Source organism: Bactrocera tryoni, chromosome 1 (assembly GCF_016617805.1).
Source record: "Bactrocera tryoni isolate S06 chromosome 1, CSIRO_BtryS06_freeze2, whole genome shotgun sequence".
NCBI lineage: Eukaryota > Metazoa > Arthropoda > Insecta > Diptera > Tephritidae > Bactrocera > Bactrocera tryoni.
In genome coordinates this window covers 70672008-70694391 of record NC_052499.1, presented here as the reverse complement: position 1 = coordinate 70694391, position 22384 = coordinate 70672008, and the positions used below count along the sequence as shown (strand labels likewise).

Sequence of the window (22384 nt, the reverse complement as noted above, 5' to 3'; positions counted from 1 at the left end):
ATTTATTTATTTTTCAATCTTTATTTCGTATAAATAAATTTTGTAAGCATGCGTGTTCTGTAAGAAATGCAGAAACGAAAATTAAATTAGTTCCCTTAAAGGTTTTTACAGAATTTAGCGATTTCGAAATCAAAGCCAAAGCAAAAATTTAATTAGAGAATATAGTAAACAACTGAGCCGAGATTAAATACAAAATGAACTATTTCCAAAAGCAATAACTGATGTGGAATTGAGAGGTAACAAGAGCAAAGCGGAAATGGCTATTGAATATACATACGTATAGGTAAGTATATAGGAAGAAAACTGCTTACACTACATTATGTACAGGAAGCAAAACAAAAAATAATGAAGATTAAATTGTATCAAAAAACAAAAAATAACAAACCAGAAACTAAACTAAAAACAAAACAAAAAACTAAAAACACACACACAAAACTAGAAGAAAAAGACTAAAACAACATTAACGAAAAAAATGTAGAAAACGAAACTGCATACACTCAACTTGCTTGTATTTCCGATTTTGCTCAATTGCTTCGAAAATGTACTATATAACATTTTCGGTAGAGAAATAAAAAAGAATTGCTTTAACCGTGGAACCCAGCAGCCGAGAAACAGAGAGAACGACAGACAATTCAAAAGATCAAAACTTTGTAGTGACTTTTTCAAATAATTAGCAGATAATACGCGATAGGAAACATATGAAAAAAGAGTAACCTGATCAACTTCGGGGATTAGATTATTGTCTATAATTTCTTCGGAGATTGCACGAGTGATTGCCTTGGATAATAATCCATACCAAATTCCATGAAAATATTCCGTTAAATGAAAAACTTTTCCATGAAAGCACTTGGTTTGGATCGTTCTGTTTGTAGGGCAGCTATATGCTATAGTAATTCGATATCAGCGTCTGTGACAAATGAGCAGCTCCTTGGGGATAATAGAACGTGTGATAAATTTCAGAGCGATATCTCCAAATTTGAAAGACTAGTAAGCACCATATACCTATACAGACAGACGGACAGACAGAAGAACATGGCAAAATCGGCTTAGCTCGTCACGCTGATTATATAAGGGTGTTGTTCTTGTAACGGATTCCTAATCTCCGTTAGGATGATTAGGGTTATTTAAGGTGTTATCGAGGTCACCCAACGGTATGCCCAGGAAACGTACTGTTTCGACGAGGACGGACCATAGGGAGAGGAGTGTCAGATTGATAAGGTTAGCAGGGCATGCAAAGTGGTAGTTAGTGTCATGCGGGAACTCGTCGCACGCTGGACATATGTTTGATATGTCAGAGTCGATTCTGGACAAGTAGGAGTTTAACCTGCTGCAGTATTCATTCTCGATTCTCTTCGTCCGTAATGGGTGGTGGTTTGACTCCAAGTACGCCTTTCACTGAGAGGGAGTCGGTGAAGATGTTAATGGCTCTACTGTAAAGGGCGGTCAGGGTATGTCTGAAGTTTGTTGCGTCCGAAGTCTAGTCGGCGTATTGTTTTATGTCGTCGACGTAGTTGAGGAAGAACCTCTTGATACTTCTAGGAGGGAGTTCCGCTACAAACTACTGCGGGGATGGTTTCTTGCGAAAGCACTCCAGCAAAAACTACTCGGAGAAGAGTTAATTATCCTCCTTAACTGGGAGCATACGGGCCTCACTACAGCAAATCGAAAAAACTATAGCAAATGCTTAAGGAAACGAGCAGCACTTGTGGTGCAACCCTCCGTTAATATGTCTTTTGCCGCAGTGTCATAATTCTTTCTGAATAGAGAAAATCTTTTATTCTCTTTATTTTGGTTTTCTATAAATTATTTTATTTTTTTTTTTATTTTAAAATCTTAAGGTTTAAAAATACAAGTTAAAGGAAAGGAAAAATAGTTTCATTTGTCATTTGAACCATTCACAACAGCAAAACTGACAGCATTGGAGATGACAGATAGATGGATTTAAGATAGCGTTTATACCACTTTATTGAGGTATCAGCATAATCTCTTACACTTTCTTACATTTGAAATAAGCCAGATTTTTGCTAATATGTTTATGAACAAATTTTCCCTGCTGAAAGAAAGCGCTTGCAAACAAACTACCATCAAAAGAAAAAAATCGTAAAATCGAATTCTTGCATTTGAAATAAGCCAGATTTTTGCTAATATGTTTATTAACCTATTTTCCCTGTAAAAGCAAAGCACATCACATCCCATATCCCAACATTAATATGCCTTCCGTAATTAGTATGAATCATGAGGAATTACAATAAAAAAAGCAGCTCCAACCCCTTTTCTTTGACAGCAAAGCAATTATATTTATCACAAAATAATTCATATTTATTAAAATTGGGCATCGCAGACATTAATCAAGCGGCAAGGCGCCAGCAACCGAAGTTTGAGCGCGTGTGTGCGGCTGCGGCAATGGTTTTATTATTTCTTGACGATGAACGCACAACATATGTCATACGCTTCCAACTAAATGTCTGTAGGTGAGACCTAGCAATCCTTCCATTACTAAGTGTCTATGTGCGCAAGTGTATAGGAGTTCATATATCATTTCTAAACCGTATTACTTATTAGCATTTGCCTAAGGTGGCTGTGAAAGTCTAACATTTGAAACACATCCATCATATCAGCGAGAGTAGGCAAAAGCAACAAATCGCAAAAAATAATAATAAATAATCCGAAAACCTAATAATCTGCTCAGAGTGAAATGGAAATGTTATCAATGACAGAAAGTTTGCAGACAGCTTCAACAATTGCACAAACATACCGACGATTGTACATTTGTATATTTGTAATCGTGAGTGTAAGTGAATTACACCTTCGCTGCTTAAGTGCAATCAATTATTCATTATTTATAAAGGGTGTATGTATGCTTATTTCTATTCTTGTTTGTTTTTTTTTGGCACACACACACACACAATCTGATATAGAACAAACATGTGTGACGGCGCAGCTGTTGTACGAGCGTTCAATGGCGCTGATGCTATTAAATTCCCATTTACGATTAACTTTTTGTTTTTTTTTTTTTTGCACGCCACTTTACTTCAACTTTAGCTCTTTCCTTCCTTCCGACATATTTCAATAGAAATACGCTTATCTTAGCGTTTTGTACATATTTTTCTTTCTGCTATCCACTTTCCATATCCTTTTGTATTTCATCGGCATTATTTGTTGAAAATTTCTAACTGAAATATCATGTCTACACTATCTGTAGCGCATTTGTAGCTTTGAACGAAACTAGCTGCCGTTTCCTGTGCGGATTTCGTTGGTTGCACGCTTTCCGTTTCCCTTTTCGAAAATCTTCTGCCATTTTGCATATACTTAAGTATTTTTGGGGAAAGTTTGGAACTCGTACATATAGCATGTAGGCTCGCAGTTATATATATATACAGATATATGTATATATTTAATCAAGGTATTTATATTTATATTTAAAATTTTAAAGCCACTTATACACACACACCTTTGCTCTTATTCGAGCATCTTCCTTAGCTCCCTTTTATTAAGGTATTTGGTGTGCTTTAGCGCGCGGGCCTATAGCGTCTTCAGCATAAAAATGCTTTTCGTGCATTAATAAAATTGTACTTATGCTAATATTTAGGTATCAACACATATATAAAATTTACATTTTATAATACTGCGGAAATTCAAGCGCAACAGGGAAGCTGTCGCAATTTTCTGGTAATGAAGCTGTCCTTCACACCTTAGCATAAAAGCCTTTGGACAGCTTTTAAAGCTTATGATTTATATTTAGTGCAAAAAAAAACTAGTTAATATTGTAACTTTATCAAGAGCTGTAAGACTTAATTTACATTTTAATTATTTTTAAAGAAATACTTTAGCTTTTCAATCAAACGGATTTTACGCTGACAGTTGAAGCTATAAAAATATCTTAATTTTTTACAGAATAGTAAAACTGATATAAAATATCCTAAAACAAGAATTGGTAGAATTGAAGATAGCGGTTATACCACTTAAATGAACACCACCACTCTTGTACCGCAATCAACTTGATAGCTTTGTTGTTGCCTTCACATGTAATTTTTTGACAAGACAGCAGCAGCCATATATAGTTAGCAGAAAATTGGCGAATCGAAGACAGCTACATACATACATATATGACCGCAAATGAGCCAATAAACGCAGCAGGCATAAATTTAACAATAAAACTGCGAATTAGTGTTCAAGCACGTCTAACTGCGACATCTAATCGCCCATATTACTAGCGTATTTCTTCATATCTGAAAATTTTACCAAGCTTAATTGTGATATCACAAATGGCATGATATTTTGACTCGTTGTTAATTAAAAGAGAAAATGAAAATTGCTTAGCGAGACATATTCGTTTCACCGTTTAAGGGTATTTTTTTTCCTAATTCCTAACGGCAATGCTTAGATTATAGAAAACTCCGAAACGTTGTCTAATTCGATGTGGAAAAACGAAAACAAAGTATATTCGGAAGAATTAAGAAGTGTCCGTCTGGATATACGCGAACTAGTCTCTTAGTTTTTGAAATATAAAACTGAAATTTTGTTCATTTCCCCCAAGAAGCTGTTTATTTAAGACTAGAAGTCTTCACCAAACTTGGTATTGAATATTGTTCAAAAAGAACAATCTCTTAATATATTGTTGTAATCGGACTGCCATAGCCTACTACTATGAGGAAAATATAGCAGGACTTTGCTCATAATTTTAAAATTCTTAATTTATTCTTCAAAATCTTTGTCGTTTCACTCAAGATAATCCCCTTTGACTCCAAAACACTTGTGCCAACGTTTATTCCAATCCTCAAAACAGTTGTTAACAGTTTCCGAAATGGTATTCAATCACGTTTAATGTCTTCAATTGACTCAAAACGGTTTCCCCAAGCGGCCGTTTGAGTTTGCTGAATAGCTAGAAGCCACACGGAGCTGAATCAGACGAATACGTTGGCTGCGGCACAATATTGGATGATAATTTGCCGAAAACTCGCGAAGAATGAATGTAGTATGGTGCATTATCTTGGTGCAAAAAGCAAGAGCTGTTAGCCCATAATTCTGTCCTCTTTTTACGAATAGCTTCGCGCAAACAACGCATAGCACTCAAATAGTATTCCTTGTTGACAGCTTGGCCGATTCGAAGGAATTCGGAGTGCACCACACCTCGATAATAGGAGAAAACTGTCAACATTACTTCGATTTCTGACCTGCTTTGACGTGTTTTTTTTCAGCTTCGGCTCACTTTTGCTGCGATATTCGGCTGATTGTTTGTCTGTTTGCGGGTCGTAAGCATAGATCCGTCCTGGAAGTCAGAAAGCTTTGTTTCACAGACGTCAATGTGACGCTGTTTTTTTAAAGAATCGCGTGATTTTGGAACCAATCATGCTTTCGAGGCCCAAACATCTGGTTTCCAACGATATCAGTAAGATCTCTGACTGTTAATTATCAAGCTCCAATTCATTTTTTTATTAGCGTGTGGATCATGAGTTGATGTTGATGGTCATCAACGCGTTCTTGACCCATTTGAACAATTTTTACCAATCAAAAACACTTAATTGCGACAAGCAATTGTCACCGAAAGCCTTTTCCAACATTCTGAACATTTTGGCAACATAAATTTCCGCACACAAAATTCAAAAGAACTTCTTTATTGAATAATATCACTTATCTTAAAAATCCCCGAATGCATTTTATGTACTTCAGTAAGGCAAGCGTATACTAAACCTTGATGATTATTTTGACGTGACATTTGGCACAGATGTCACTGACAGTCAAACCAACCTAGAAAAAAAAATATTTCGACGAATGGGTTTTCGTACAAAATTTAAATTAAAAGATCTTACTATTTTTTGCTCTTTTTTCATTTTTTTCATGTGCACGCCATTTCGAAATATCAAGAAAGACGCCGTCGCAATCAAAGAAATATAGTGTTAAGGTAAAACGGCATGCTATTACAGAGTGGCCAAGTAAAAGTGGATTCATTTCAAAAGAGAAATTCCCTTTTGAGGCTGTCTTAGCAATCGCTTTTTCAAATTTTTCGTTTGACAAACAAGTCGAGAGCACTCTACTACTTGACATGTCTGGCGGCATTTGGCCTCATGCGTCGTAACCTTTTAGACTAATTAAATTTGTATGTACTATTGTAAACGCGTAAGGAATTGAGCAGTCAATAAACTAGAGCAACTGTATACAATTTTCTTTGCTTAATATGGCAACCGATTTCAAAAATATCATAATCATGAAGGAATTGATGGGAAAGATTTCAGATACACGGTAAACCAACCTGCAATCTAATGCAAACGATTTTTTTTTTACTTTTAGTTAATTTTTTTTTAGAACAACGGCAAGGTGCTTATTCTAAATAACTGAGACTGAGACTGAGAAAATAACAACTCAAACTACTTCAGGCTGTTATTTCTTCAAATCCTTAATATTAATAAACTTGAATGCTCGCCCTGGAGTTTATGTTTTCGTTTATTCCAGTTGTGTTTTGAGAAATTCTACCTGAGATTTTCTCAGAAGTACATTTCGCACGAAATGGTAGTACAGAGAATTAGCAGACTAACTGATTAACTTGAAATTTACAACAAATCGCAGCATGCAGGCTCAATATACAAGCGTACATACATATGTATATACGAGCATAAGCCATGTGATTTATATTAAACCCTACCTGTTCTTCCCGATAACCACATAATATAACGGTGTAACTACTAAATCGCAATTAAGTATTAAAAGCTACATCAAATAAACAGCAAGGCTTAACGGTATTGACGTGACTTTCATACCTAGCAGCGCATTTTAAAGCTCAGTCCATGTAATGGCGAGGCCATTACACTAAATTTCAATTTCTATAAGCTAAATGTGCCGATGTATGCTTGAATATCAATTGCTAAGCAGACATAAAGACGCTGAAAAAGGATGCAAGCTCGCGCATAGCACTTTTCGGAATCAGACCACTTAGCGTTTGATGAGAAAAATGGCAACTTGCTATAGCTTAAATCAAAAAATGAAAGTGAATAAAGTGAAAAACCGTTAATTTTACAATTTTGCGTATTTTAAAATTTTTCTCAAGTGAAAAGTAGTTGCAAAAAAATTTTTAATCATTTCTGCACTAGAATGATGCTTTTAATCCATTAAAGTTTTTTCTTAATTTTTGCTGATTTTTTAAATTTCCGCTTCAAAGCTACCAACATAAATTACGAACGTGATAACACAAACAGCAACGTTTTAAATTGAGAAAAAAAAACAATTTTTTTAATTCTCAATTAAATCAACATCTTTCGCACGCTCCAGCGTCTATGTCTAAGCTAAGCACAAACATTTGCAGGAAGTTGAAAATTTCTTCTTAATTAAATTGGTATTTCCGATTAATCAACTGCTGTGCAGAAAGTTTCCCCAACTACGTGAACGATATAGATATAACGGCAGTTAGGCGTCTAGAGCTACAGCTACGCCAATGACAACAGCAATGAGAGAAGAAACAACACGATTGCGACTGCTACCACTACCACTACCACCAGCTAGCAGCAGCAACGTCATAACACGAATAAAAACAAGCAAGGCGAAGGCAAGTAGAAAAAAATACCGAATAAAATGCAAAGAACGAATTATATCGGGCTAAAGAATATGCTGAAATAACATTTACGGAAACTTGCTAGTTGCTCGACTGCAAATGGCTGCCACGTCAGATGTTGCAAATAAAAACCGCAAAGGAAAATTTAATTAAATTAAACGAACGAACGAGCTAACAAACGAACGGAGGAGCAAAAAGTCAAACACCAAACAAGTCGAGCAGCTTGACGGTGGACCGGCCCTGCGTCGAGTGTGTCAGCGCGTGTATCGACGACAACCGAATTGTGTCGTGCGAAAAGTAACTGCGGCGAGAATTGTTTAAATTTACGAAATTCTTGTGGCATAGGAAATACAAAGAGGACGGGAAAACCGAACGAACGAAAAAACACGAAATAAATTAAACAAATTGAAAAATTTATGAAACATTTTAAAATGCTGCGGCCAATTCACCAACGAATTCTCAATAAAAGCGCAGGAGGCGCGGTGCAAATGTATTTAAGCGGGGGACGAGGAGCGCATCCTCAAACGCAGCGGGACACGCACCGCCAACTAGGCGGCACACAGCTACATACCTACATACAAGCAAATGTAGTGATGAAAACGGAAAGCGAAATCTAAGCCAAGAGTAACTGTAACTGTAACTGTAACATAAGCAGCAACAATAATATGAAAGCTGGCAAATAAAACTTTAAAAGAAACTGAACGGAAAAAAGTAGATGAAATACGAAATTGAACAAAAAGGTCTAAAGCAAACTTGAGCCAAAAAGAAAAGTTGTGTAAAAAGTGGCAAAGTCATACTTACTACAATATTGCTAGCATCTTCACGGCTGGTTGGCTCACTGACTGCTTGCCTGACTGGCTGGATGAGCGGTTAGCGGGTGGGCGTGCGACAGTACCGTACAAGCTTGCCACACTTCTTTGCTTCGCGCCACGCCGCTCAACGTCGTACCCAACTTTGACTGCCCGGCCGTGCGCCAAGCTCGTTGCAACAAACACTGTATGCGTTTGCTGGCTGCTGTATGTTGAATTTTGTGGCGGCTGCCTCTCTCGTTAGCAGTCAGCTACAGCAACACACGACACCAACAACGACGATGATGATGACGACGAGGACGAGGACGAGGACGACAACGACGGCGGAGTGTGTGTTTGAATCCAAAATCAATAAGAGATTTTGGGGTGAAGGCAGCAGTATATACAAGCACAACTCCGAACAGCACTCAGTCAGCAATACACACACACACACACGCAGCTGTAGCAGCAGCAGTAACTCTCTTTTGTATAATGAACACTGAGCGCGCGACCGTTTGATGTTGGCAGCGCGCACAAAGTTTGGGGGAGCTGACGCCGCTAATGCTGATGCTGTTTTACTGTTACTGAATCTCAATCCGACGCTGGCTGGTTGGCACTGCGGCGCACTGAGGTTGAGTCTGAGGCTGGGGGCAGGTGCTGAGCCGCTAGGCAGATGCACAGGCACGAAGTGATGTAGAAAATGGAGTGTGTGTGTGTACTTTTGCGAGTTCGTATGCGTGCGTGTGCTTTACACACCGTGGCTACGCTCCTCTACGCTCCTTACGCAGTAACATAGAGACCAAGTCCAAGTCCAAACGCAGACGTAGACAAAGTTTTTCCTTTCTTTTTTTGCATTTATTTCAAAGTTCAGTGCGTTTATTGTATGTTTTTCTTGTTTTTCTTTTTGTTTTTGTATAAGTTTTTGTTGCTTTCTTTATCGTATCGAACACTCTTCAATTTCCTTTTGCTAAGCGCGTCGAGTGAAAAAGTTTAAGAGCGTTACAACAACCATTAAGCGCCTTTTCCACGACCCTTACATTACAACATTTTTCATTTTCATTTTCCTTTTCGTTTTCTTCTCTATTTGCTGTGTTTTAATCTTTTTAGCGAGTTGTTTTCAAATTTTCTAATTAAGTTGAGTAGGCAGCCGTAATGTGGGCGGCAGCGGCGACGGCGGCTATTTACGTGACAGCAAAAACAAAAACAAACAGTTGGATTGACGCGGAAATCGCATGGAAAGAAGGAAGGGAAAAAAACGCAAACTTAATGAAACTGGTAGCTGGAGGACTGAGCAGCGTCTGTCCAGTTTCATTAAGTTTTGCGTTTTTTTTTCATATTTTCCGCTTTTACATTCGATTTCCGCGAAAGCCTCCACCAAAAGTGGTGCACTAAGCCAGCACTGTTTGTTTGAGCTTTAATTTTTAGTCAAACTATGCTGAAGTAGCGCATAAACCAAATTTATAGCATACTTATAGGCGCGCGCACTACGTAAAATATAAACAAGTGGCTGAACTTTAATTTTAAGTCGACATATTTAATTTTAACTGGCAGACATATTATATAGCATGGCATGTAGGGGGTGTTGCGTTGCTTTGAATAGACAACGGCGTCAATAAATACCATATACATATGATTTATTTGAAGTGGAGGGTACACTGCCGCGCATCAAGTCACGCTGCATTTAAGCTTATTTTTGCAACTTTGCAACAACGAGCAAGTGCAGGCTCTTTACCGTTAACAACCAACACGGCCTGCAGACTCTGTGACCACAACCAACCCACTTGAAGCGCTGGAAACAATAAAACAAAAACTGTGCAGCACACAACAGCCGCCCACGCCATGAACTTTGCGCATATCGCGATTTTCCTATTCTTATGCCATCAGCAAGTTCGCTCGCTACCTCGCCGCAATATTTATTTTTATTTATTCATGGTTTTTTCTTTTTTTGGTTTTGTTTTTGCTTTTTTTTTTGTTTCTTGTTAGTGCGCTGCCATTGTAGCTGGCTGTCCGCCTTCAACGCCGCAGCATTGCACTGCCCACTCGCGTCAACACAGTGAACAGAAAGGAAAATAGATGATTGTTGCTTTTTAAAATTGCAAATAGTAAAAAATCACTTAATATGTGTGTGGCTGTGTGCGCTTGCCAGCGCACACCAACAAGCACACACACACGTATGCGTATATGTGCTGCAGCAAGAACAATTGGAATGGCAATGGCAACTCGCAATATGTGCGAATCAACGCAATGTGGGGGCGTGCGGCGCGGCGGGGCAGCAAGGTGAACTCGATATCCTCCGCACCGCCGCCAAACGCACACCCACACATACACACATGACCATGCCAACTGACACACACACACACAACAGCAAGGAGTCGTGGAAAAAACGCTGCTTGTGGATGGTGCAAAAAGGCTGCCAGTTTTTCTTTCACACACAATTTCAATTTCAATTTCAACTTCAACTTTTCACTACAATTCCAATACCGTTAAATAAACATTAGCGTTACCAAATTACACAAAAACAACAACAATATTTACTTTAAGTTGCATTTGTAATTAATTAATTATTCACAGATGTTTTTATTGTCTAAATTCTCAAGTCTCCATTAATTTACACAACTTTTAGCACTACCAAACTGTGTGTGGATGTTTGTATGTGTGTATGTTTCTCTGTTTTTTTACTATTCGCTTGGTGCCCGTATGCAGTATGGAGTAAGTGCTGCTGAGCTGTGTACCCTTTCCAGCCAAGGGCTCGCGTTCGACTGCCACAAATAGCGCCAGCAAGGTACACTGTTATAGACGCGAAAGTCGCGCAGATCCTTCGAACGGCTACGGCTAGGAGCAGCGCAGCATCACAACAACATGCCGCCGAAGAGAGCCGCAACTATTGGCTGACTTGAATTTTTGCTCAACACAAATTGCGAACTGGACTCAACAACTAGACGTACGAAGCGCAGTCACGCTCACTCACGAACCAAGCGAAATAGCTGATGCCACGCAAGTTGCAGCGCTGAATGCAGCTTTGGCTTCAGCAAATCACATCTCATGATTTAGCAGCAAATATGTTTCAAATATTTCGTGTAACTTTGCCCATTCCAATACGCGACAGGCTTCAGCTTTTGGCTTACGTCCCACCAACCCACCAGCCCACTTCTCAAGGCGTTCTGCGCCTCGCTGTTGCTACTGCGTGTGTATGCATGCTTACCGGGTGGCAAGGATTTTACCTTTCACCAGCGACTGCGTTGCCTGCGTCGACTTTGGCAGCAATCAATTTCCGGTACAGCTTTTGAAGCTGCCAACAGCGTCGTGTGCACAAGCAAGACGGCAATATGCATATTCAAAAGCAGCGCAATACTGCCGTTAGCACCCTTACCCCACCGGATAGGCAGCAGGCAACATCAGACACCATAGCGCCCTTGGCTGGTGGATGCTGTTGCACGGGATTGCGTGCTCAGGCCGCTCACTACTTGCGCGCTGAATCTGCAGGAGCAGCATCAAGTTTAAGAACAACAACAAGCTGAAATTTAAAGCGAAAAAATGTCTAGCATTTTAAAGCGCTCACAAGCTTTTCACACATAGCGCATGCGCCAAACGGAGCTTAAAGCGCGTAGTCTCCGCTCACGTGCAATTCAACTCTCGGCATTGGCCAACACACGCTCTCTCGCTCATTGTGCGTTCCGTTCGTGAAATTGATGGTGCCAGATTAAGCGCACAGCATTCAAATGGACACAGTCATTATTGCCAATACAACAACACATAAATATACATGAATGCGCATATGCGTTTGAATGTATGTCATCATATGACAGCAAAAGAAAAATAACGCAAGCATTGTAACCAAAGACGACGACGATTGTGTGCGTACCGCCGAATGAGTACGATGCTTGCATAGCATTTGACTATGGCAATGACAGCTTCGTTGCAGCATAAGTCAGAGGCTACAGCGAAGCATTAAGTAAGCACAATTACACAGAGAATCGGTAAACGACTTAACGGCTCAGAAACTTCCAGCTCACGACCGAACGAGGGACCAACCAACTAAATAGCCGACACAGTGACAACTCGACACAATCGGCACAAGACCAACATACAAACACATCTACATATGTACCATACATTCATATGTATGTATGTAGTACATATGTTAAAATAAATGTGCATGATGGACCACCAGCGAGCAGCAGAAAGCTTAAATTTGAATATTTACAATTACATACATATATATACATATGTATATCTGCGTATTAGTGTGTATGTTCACCTATTTGTATGTGTCATGTATTCACATTCAGATATTCAGCAGCGAATTCATATTGCGCAATGCCTACCCTATGAAATACAACAGAGGCTGTGACAAATTGCAGGGATTGCATGCTGATATGTCTGCCAGCTCTCGGGCAGGTGGGCTGTCAAGCAGTCAGCCAGTGCGCCAGTGAGCCAGTTCGGGCCTATAACTGTGCAACTTTGTACGCTTGCCATGGCGCACGAAGCTGAGTCTGTGGTTTATGGACGAAAGAATTGACGATTTCTGGAAGAAAGTTGCAATTGATAGTTTGACAGATAAACCTCAAACAAAAACCACATTTCAAGCTTATATTGAAAGCTTGTGAGGAAAATGAATGCAATTTGGAAATGTTGCATTCTCTGTAGACAATATTCATTAAAATTTTATTTTGTTTTTACAATTTTTGCTTTTGTTTTTATTTCTTTCTATTGTATATGAATGAAAATTTGTTTTTGTTTAGAGATATTAATTTTTTTTAACACAATTTCACAATTTAAATAGCATAAAGTAATAAGTGCCATGATAGTTACTTATTTCGCATTATTAGCCAAACAATTACTGTGTGGGGTACTACAAAATAACGTTGCCTACATTTAGGAGCGCAAAACAGTCAACGTAGTAAAAAGCCCGTTTTTAATTAGCTAAAGCTGGTTAACTGATTAACTGAATTACTTACATCGAAATAAAACAAAATAAAAAAGTGTCAGAAGATTGGAAAGTTAAGGGAGGATTCTAGTCTAGAAATAAAATAAATCGATTTTTTTCAAAGTTTAACTATTGAAGAATATGTTTACAAGAGAATTTTTCAAAATTCAAATTATTTTCGGAGCATATACATATATGTACATATATATAGGCATTTCGAGGCATAGGCATTATAGGCATCAAAAGTGGTAAAATTTTTTTATGTATTCGCTAGTTGTAGATTGCTAGGAGGGTAGAAATTCTGAGTATGGTCAAAAGCCAATCTTTTAAGAAAAGTAGCAGTTGTGTTTTAGGGAATCTACATTATCGCAATCACAAGAATTCGAGTGGCAGAGAGCAAGCAGTGAAGATCGTGAAATCATCGAAAACTTCCCATATATATAATCGAGTCCACATTTGTTAATGAGGATAACATTGCAAAAGTGAAAGAAACAGTGCTTGAAAATCGTCGTGATAACATCAGAAAGACAGCAGAGAATCACAACATTTCATATGGATCAACTCAACAAGTTTTGGTTAATATTTTGGGTATGAAGCTGTCAATGCAAGACTCGTACCAAACTATCTCAATCTTTTTTAGAAACAACGTCAAGTAGATGATGCAAAAGAGATGCTTGACAACGTAGCTGAGCACCCTACATGCATCAAACGCATCAATGGTGGCGGTACTAAGACTCGGGACATTGAAACAATTTAGCGAAAGACGCTTCATCATGAGGTGATACCGAAAAAACATTGTCAAAATCAGTCCAAAATCAAGGTGATCATTGTTTTCTTTGGTTACCGTGGTGTGATTCACCATATATTCGTTATACAGCCTCAAAAGGTTCAAAAGGCGTACTACTTGGCCGTTTTGAGGCGTCTATGCGATCTATGCAATTCGTCGTAAACAACCTGGTTTTGTGAAGATAATTTATGGATTTTTACCACTGTGACTAACTTGACTAACTTTCTGGTCAAACGCGAGACGAGATTCATTCCTCAGCCACCGTACTCGCCAGATTTGGCTCACTGTGACTTTTTTCTGTTTTCGAAACTGAAATATCCGCTCCGGGACGCACCATGAGTCCATTAAAGATATCTAAAGTAGATATTAAAAGTAGTCATTCGCTGAAGGCCCCACCGGCCATCCTTGTTGAGATTTATAACAAGGGTATGAAAAATTGGATCAAGCGTTGTTATGCCTGTGTTGGTTCTGTGGCCCATTTTGAAGGCATAATACAGATGTGTGTTCAAATAGTGGGAAATGCTTTTTTTGTCAATCAATGACAACAATAATAATAAATAATATCAAAAAAATAATAATAATTTATGAAAAATCGAGCATTTCACTTTTTTCTACTTTTAAGTTGCTGAGAATACAATTAGAACAATATTTTCAAGTCAAAGTACCGTTTTGCTAATTTATTAGCACACTAGAGTCATTCTTTTCTATGGCTTCACAAAAAAACTACATACATATAGCAGTCCACGTGCGATCTCTTTAGATCAGCCATCTAACATAACCTAAATGTTGAAAGGCAGTGATGTGGGTTTGAGAGGTACTTTTGTGTTCAATTTAACCTCAAGCTTGACTCAAGGAAATTTTTTTTGTTTAATTTTGTACCTTAAAACTGGATTTAAACAGCGATAATAAAGACTGGCGTTTATCAGGTTTGAAAGTGTTCTAATTAATTTGAGTTCCATCACTACTTTCCAAATATTTATTAGACGAAGATTTCATTACTCTAAAAAAAGCGCTAATCGTGATTCTCGGAAGAGTATATTTCTAAAAATACTTTACATTCTTTAAACTATATCAAAAACACATTACATTGAACCATTTGGCCCAAAAATTATTAGTGAAAAAATAATACTTTCGAGGTTCCTTAAATGGTGTCAGTTTTCTTTGAGCGCAAAATTGAGAGCACGCCGATTTAAACAGTTGAATCGCATATAGACGACTCATATAGAATATGCAACACCGTTTAATTTCCGTTCACTCATCTCACACAAATTTCTATGATTTCAAGTCCACGCTCACTATACTCATCACCACTTAAACTTACTGATAGCACACATCCCTTTAATTCGTAGCTCACACTTAGGCTTTGTTTACAAATGCAAATGCTGAATACGAAGGGGTTCAACACAAACACTGGCAACTACACGAATGTGAAACATGTGTGTGTGCGTGCCACATGCACTTAATACACGGATGTATGCACTAGATGCTGCTGTGATGAACGTTGTTGTTGTTGTTATGGCTTGCGATGTAGCGTATGAGTGATAGATAAACTCTTAGTCGACAGGCTGACGGACTGGTTGACAAACCAAGATATGAGCCTTTATGTGAACGCGCACACATATAAACCGGCATGCTGGTGGTTAAGTGCATACAATGATGGTGAGTATGTGTGAAGAGGTCACACACGAAATAAAGGCTTACGAGGATGCACAGCAGCTAATATACGAGTATACAAGCGCATACACAGATGGACATACCAGTTGGCGAATGCCATTGGCATTTCTTATAGCGCAAAAATGAGTTTCTAAATCATGTCAGCCACCCCTACTGCTGCGTCTGCGGTGCTGCATTTTGGAAAGCAGTTGGGCAAAGTAGCGCACACACACGCTTAAACAAAATACGGGATTTCCTTTGCGGTTGGCAAAGGGATGTGCCGCTCCTGCTAACGCCTGCTTAAGCATACATGGCGTATGATTCACATTCATTGCCAAAAGACGCACACACACACAACTCATACACATGCACAGTGTGGAAAAAAGGACTAAGTGAAATGAAGTCGCAAATCGAAATAAAATGAAATGAAAACGAGCCGCCGCAACCGCAACCTAATTACGGGTAGTAAACACGTTTGTGCGCACTGCATACAAAGCAACTGTAGACGCACACATACACACACACATATATATATATATATATATATATATATGTATATTTATGTGCATAAGTAGCTGCTGACTGGCCGCAAAAGTAAAGAAAGCGCAGCAAGCGCGCACTGACCGTACAGACAAATGCTTTGGACCAACAGACACCGTCCATAAAAGCTAAACATTGGAAAAAACATGCACGTAGTACAAGGCATGCCTCATGCCACGTCACTTGGACATGCTACACCTATGTATGTATGTCTCTGTGTGTGTACAGCTTGCATATGGAGTAGCAGAGAGTTTATATGCTCGTGGAAAGAAATCACATTTGTTTGCTTTAAAGTATAGCCATGCGCCAGAATCCAGTCGAAATCAGTGAAGAGCAGAAAAAAAGCAGAAAATAAATAAATAAATAAATAGATAGTAAACAAAAACGAGGACCCGAGCGTATCGAAAACATTAAGCAAACACAACCTACCAACCAACATAAATGCCATCAATTGAAGCTGCTGCCGTGGACGGTATGTAGGTCCTGTGTTGGGCAAAGTAGGCCTGCGTCAGTGAAAGGACGATGCATACACTTTCATCAGGCAACTCCCAGGCGTTGTCGTCCTCGTCGTTGCAGCAGCGCGGCACGAGTTAGCCAACACAACTACTACCACACGAGCACACAGACATTGCCTACAAACAGACTGTAAATATGAAAAATGCTCCAGTTTAAATGTTAACACAGAAACGGGCACATGATTAAAGGACGTGGCTAACAAAAACAAAAACGAGCACGAAAAATCACATGAAACTTTGTTGAGCCGCCGCTGCTTCGCTCACTACTGTTCGACTGTTTGACTGTTCGTTGGGCTGCTGCTGCTGCGTCACTTTGCCAGTTCGCTAGTTACCTACTCGCTCGCTGGCTAAGCTAACTTACATATGTACATATATGGTGTGGCATAGTGTGGCATGGTGCATGCGGCAAAAAAGCCAAGTTGTATGCAAGAAACGTTAGTGGGACATGCGGCGCGCGCCCGCCCATTGTTTGCCGCGTACCGATGCTGATGATAAAATTATTGGGCCGAACGGACTTTTGCCGTTGTGAGCAACCAAACTCACTTACTAGTGCATAAAAAGTTTATTTTCGCAAAACAGTTGAATTAATATTTTATATATTCATATTTTATTGTTTTTATACCGGGGTATTTACAGCAAAAATGCATATGTACAGGTGTATGTGTGTGGGCATTCATGCATATAGTGAGCAATGAATGATGCAGTGTAGCAATGAAAAGCGCTACAGTATGCGCGCTGTAAGCGAAAAGTGCGCTCAGATTGTGCAATTTTTTATTATTCAGTGTGATTCTCACTTCGGCAGCAATGTGCCAGCCAGCCAGCTACGGTGCTGAGCCGGAAAAACTTTGAAAATATGTATGCGAAAAAAACACATTGCGATATACTCGTAATAAAATATATATTAATATTGCAAAAAGTCGATTTTTTTCACAGTTCAACTGCAAATGCTCGCATTATTCGCCAAATACAACACAAACAAATGCACAGCGCGGAAAAACGCTCAATAAGACGTCATCCATGCCATGCATATGAAATATACGAACATTCATACGACCGGCAATAACGCACGGGAGTGTGTTCAGCTATAAAAATGAATTTTAAATTTAAAGTCTTGAAGTGCGAATGTTTACGTGTTTTTATCGATAGAATTGAGTTTTAAAAGTTCACATGGCTCTTTGTTGAAATGAAAAAACTGCAATTACTAATTAATTTATTATTAATAACAGTTTTAGCGTACAAACTCTAGTTGGATCTCATAAAAGAGTAGTTTGCTTTAAAAAATAATTATTTTTATTTCTAAAGGGTGATACGTTTCAAGGTTCCTTACTTTGTTTTATTTGGCATTTATTTTTTGAAGATTACCTCTTTCAAATGTTGGTCGTCGGACATTTCGACGGCGAATTACATGCGTGATGTTTTGCTCCAAGGCCTGAATCGAAGCGGGATAGTCCGCATAGACTTCAGAGTTTACATATCCCCACAGGAAAAAAATCTAGCGGTTCTTTCTCAATAAATTCATTGATTGAATTTCCGAATATTAAACCTGAAATTTTTTTCAAAACAAGAAAAAGCATTGGCCAAAGTAATAGGTGTAAAATACACAATTGCTCATTATTTCGAAATGAAAAGGCTGCTTATCTACTCTTAAGGACTCTCCACAAGTTTTCAATCGTGTTGGGCCTTTGCATACAGGTCACATTTGCATACTTGAACCACTCAGATCGATGTAATGTTTCGGGTTGTTATCTTGTTGATAACACCATCTCAGCGGCATGCTTTCTTAAGCATATGGTAGCATAACTTCTTCTTCTTAATTGGCGTAGACACCGCTTACGCGATTATAGCCGAGTTAACAACAGCGCGCCAGTCGTTTCTTCTTTTCGCTACGTGGCGCCAATTGGATATTCCAAGCGTAGCCAGGTCCTTCTCCACCTGGTCGTTCCAATGGAGTGGAGGTCTTCCTCTTCCTCTGCTTCTCCCGGCGGGTACAGCGTCGAATACTTTCAGAGCTGGAGTGTTTCCGTCCATTCGGACAACATGACCTAGCCAGCGTAGCCGCTGTCTTTTAATTCTCTGAACTATGTCAATGTCGTCATATATCTCGTACAGCTCATCGTTCCATCGAATGCGATATTCGCCGTGGCCAACGCGCAAAATACCATAAATCTTTCGCAGAACTTTTCTCTCGAAAACTCGCAACGTCGACTCATCAGTTGTTGACATCGTCCAAGCCTCTGCACCATATAGCAGGACGGGAATTATGAGTGACTTATAGAGTTTGGTTTTTGTTTGTCGAGAGAGGACTTTGCTTCTCAATTGCCTACTCAGTCCGAAGTAGCACCTGTTGGCAAGAGTTATCTTGCGTTGGATTTCTAGGCTGACATTGTTGGTGGTGTTTACGCTGGTTCAAAGATAGACGAAATTATCCACGACTTCAAAGTTATGACTGTCAACAGTGACGTGAGTGCCAAGTCGCGAGTGCGACGACTGTTTGTTTGATGACAGGAGATATTTCGTCTTGCCTTCGTTCACTGCCAGACCTCCTTGTCCAGTCTGGAGAAAGCAGAACTAACGGCGCGGGTGTTAAGGCCGATGATATCAATATCATCGGCATACTCCAGCAGCTGTACACTCTTATAAAAGATGGTACCTTCTCTATTAAGCTCTGCAGCTCGAACTATTTTCTCCAGAAGCAGGTTGAAAAAGTCACACGATAGGGAATCGCCTTGTCTGAAACCTCGTTTGGTATCGAACGGCTCGGAGAGGTCCTTCCCGATTCTGACGGAGCTTTTGGTGTTGCTGGAGAGGCGTTATTAATCTTAAGTTCATACTTACATAAGTACTTTGGGATGAACGTAGTATAATATTCATCGAGTATCTTCAAAAGTAAAAAACCATTAGCTCCGAACTTTACATTGCCTTATTGGATCGTTTAAAGGGCAAAATCGTGAAAACGGTGTCATTTGATGAAGAAGAAAGTGCAGTTTCATCAAGACAACATAGCGTGTCACAAATCTATGAAAACGATGTGAAAATTTTATGAATTGGGCTTCGAATTGTTTCCACATCCACATTATTCTGCAGATCTGTTTCTGTTTTCAGTTGTCAGACCTCTAGAGCATGCTCGCTTAAAAGAAATTTAGCAACACTGAAGAGGTAATCGCAGAAACTGAGGCTTATTTTGACACTTAAGGGGTTAGTAGGGTAATCTGGCCTGTTTTTCTGAAATTTTTTTCATAGGAATTTTTATATAAACAAATTTTTTGGGAATTTTTTGATGACATCTGTCAGAGAAATGGCTGGGTGAATGAGATGCGTTTCTTCACTGGCGGACACGATTTATTCTTAAAAAGTACGTGAATGCTTATCGCCCCTGCTAGAATCATGAAAAACTGTTGATAAATAAAAAAGTAATTAACGTTTTTTTTTAATTTTTCCCCATGCTTTTTTACATAAATTTTGTCATAACATTGTTAATAAATTATAAAAAATATAGGGACGATAGCCAGGCGTATTGTGAACATTAAAAAAAAAAAAATTAAGCGGTATTATTATTTTTGGGCCTTTTTCGAAACTTCCTAATGGTAAATAGGGTTTCTACATTAATTCTAAGGGTATAAGGGAACAGAAAATGCAGAAAAAAAAATTTTTTGGAAAAAAGATTACCCTACTGACCCCTTAAGAAAAATGCATTACGTATATAAAAATGGTATGAATCGCCTTCGAAGCTAACTATGTTGAATAGTAAGAACAAATTTTACAAGAACTCTATTTTAATCGGTCATTTTGTGTGACAGTTACATAGATGATATAGTGCTCCGACCTGATCGATATACCCGAACATTATAGCATTGCCCTTAACAAAAATTCATGCCAAATTTCGTGAAGATATGTATATTGTCAAATAAAAAAGTTCTTGGTTCCCAGTTTGCATGGCAGCTATGTATATGCTCTAGTGACTCGATCTGAACAATTTCGTCGTAAATTGCACCATTGCTTTAATCAACAATTGCTTTAGTCAATAATCCATTCCAAATTTCTTGAAGATATATCGTCAAATGAAGAAGCCTTTAATCCAACAACTTGATTTCGATAGTTTAGTTTGTATGGCAGCTATATGCTATAGTCGTCCAATATCGGCGATTCCGACAAATGAGCAATTTTTTGAAAAGAAAGAGACGTGTGCAAATTTCAGATCTATAACTCAAAAACTGAGGCCATAGTTTCGATATATACAGACGGACAGATAGACGGGAATGGCTAAATCGACTCAGCTAGTCACACAGATCACTTATACATACATATATGTATATTCTTATAAATACGTATAAAACTTGCTTGAGCTTCATTAGTCAACACAGAGGGAGTGGCAAGCTTTGTGAAGTTAGGTTATGATAACTTGAAATTAATATGAATGATAATTTCTAAGCTATGGCTTGATTAAATAATTAATTTAAATGAAATGAAATTATAATGTTTCAAAAGCCGCTTTTGAGCCGCTTATTTGTATCTTTCTTCAAAGTAATGAAGGTGAACGAATTACATTTTTTTTCAACTGGAAAAATGCGAATTGTCTGAAAAAAGGTTAAATTACTTTTAAGAAAATAAATATAATAAATAAGGCTGCGCCTGAGTTACTAATGAACTACTTGTTAGCCACACACAAACCCCATTAAACACGAAATTTTCTTAAAAGGGCAACGCCAAGGCAATAAAACTCGAATACACTTTAAAACGACCTTTTTGGCAATCACACACACACACACAAATGTAAATGTATATGTATGGGGTAAGTTAGAGCACTATTCGCACGCATTTGTGTGGCCACTGAGCGTACACCTTGGCTGCGAAGCCCCCAAAGAATTACGGTAAACGACCAAATTTAAGAAACCTTATTACCGCCAATTATGTGCAGACATACAATACATAGTATACAATATGCTCGCTGTATATACACACATATTTATGTGTTTTATATGTATATGTATAGCAAGATAACCGCAATTTGCTGTCAACGGATTATACAATTAATTAACAACAACCTCAAGTGAACCAATTATCTTCCACTTTGCTGCTCAAAGCCAATTTTATAAATGAAATCTCGGTTTGCACAACACTTTAATCCGGCAACTTTTCGGATTCAATGACAATCCCCCAATTTTCTACCCCGCACTGCTGCACTCTACTCACCACACTATTATAACACAGCAACAACTGTTGCAATCATTCGTGGCGCTTATGTATGTATTTATGTTGGCGGATAGACAGACAACATACATACAAACAAACCACTCTACGCATAGCATTCGTTTATCCCTTCTACTGACAAACTGACAAGGCCAAAAATCGTACAACAACAATAGATTTTTTGAAAAAAAAAAACAAGTAAGGAAGGGCTAAGTTCGGGTGTCACCGAACATTTTATACTCTCGCATGATAAAGTGATAATCGAGATTTCATTATACGTCATTTATATATTTTTCAAATACCGTATTTTTGTAAAGTTTTATTCCGCTATCATCATCGGTTCCTAATGTATACATATATTATACAGAGAAGGCATCAGATGGAATTCAAAATAGCGTTATATTGGAAGAAGGCGTGGTTGTGAACCGATTTCACCTATATTTC

The 22384-nt window shown here is 38.5% G+C and overlaps 1 protein-coding gene and 1 long non-coding RNA gene across 11 annotated transcripts in view; both read right to left on the bottom strand.

Annotated features, from left to right (window-relative positions):
- Positions 1-22384, bottom strand: part of LOC120766484 (peripheral plasma membrane protein CASK) — a 90790-nt gene that overhangs the window by 41775 nt on the left and 26631 nt on the right. The gene's annotated exons all lie outside the window — the stretch shown is intronic.
- LOC120766488 lies at positions 23-11078 on the bottom strand. Its single transcript, XR_005704597.1, has 3 exons — positions 10867-11078; positions 8345-9298; positions 23-57 (listed from the first exon to the last, which is right to left on the bottom strand). It is a non-coding gene; the product is annotated as an uncharacterized LOC120766488 (long non-coding RNA).